This window comes from Geospiza fortis, unplaced genomic scaffold (genome assembly GCF_000277835.1).
Source record: "Geospiza fortis unplaced genomic scaffold, GeoFor_1.0 scaffold237, whole genome shotgun sequence".
Taxonomy (NCBI): Eukaryota; Metazoa; Chordata; class Aves; order Passeriformes; family Thraupidae; genus Geospiza; species Geospiza fortis.
The window spans coordinates 2226551-2227260 of NW_005054319.1; positions in this window are offsets into that span (position 1 = coordinate 2226551).

Sequence of the window (710 nt, forward strand, 5' to 3'; positions counted from 1 at the left end):
GCTGCCCATTGGGCAGCCGCGGCGTCCATCAGCCCGAGGAAGTGACTGAAGGCTTGGGGAAGGGCTCTCCGCAGGCAGCGCCGCGGACACACACGGAAGGAGAGGGGGGAAAGAGCGGAGGGACGCACGCTGCTTTCATCAGTGAGAAAAAAACACCAGGTAAACTCATTCGCTGCTAGAACCCCGACGGCGCCAGGCGCTGGGCTGGGGCGCTGGGCTGCGTCCGCCACAGGGCTCACAAAAACTGAAAGTGCAAGAAAAAGGCGTGCAGCTTTTCAGGGAAACACTTTGCTCTCTCACTGGCTCCCTCCACCTTCCGCAGTCCCAGCTCAGCTTTAGGCACGCTGGCAAAGGAGGGGGCGGCCAGGTGAAAGCGAAAATGGAGGCCTTTCCCTTTTCTGTAACAACTTTGCCCAAAGGGGGCTCGTTCCTAATTTGAGACCTCATGGCCTGCTTTCAGCAGAATCTGTAAAATAAATCCTCCACAGAGAAACCCACGAGGGAGGGGAGCGGGCTCTCAGCCCGAGGAAGAGGAGGAAGGAAACAGACCCTGACACACTGTGAGAGTTTGGAGATCTCAGTTCCCGTCGCTCGTGGCCTGGATGTTTCCCCACCTTAGGCCGCTGCCGTCACGGGGAGGCTGAAGAGGTTCCCCCCACCCACCTCCTCCCTTCTGATGAAATCCCCAAACCGTCCCGCGCCCACCAGAC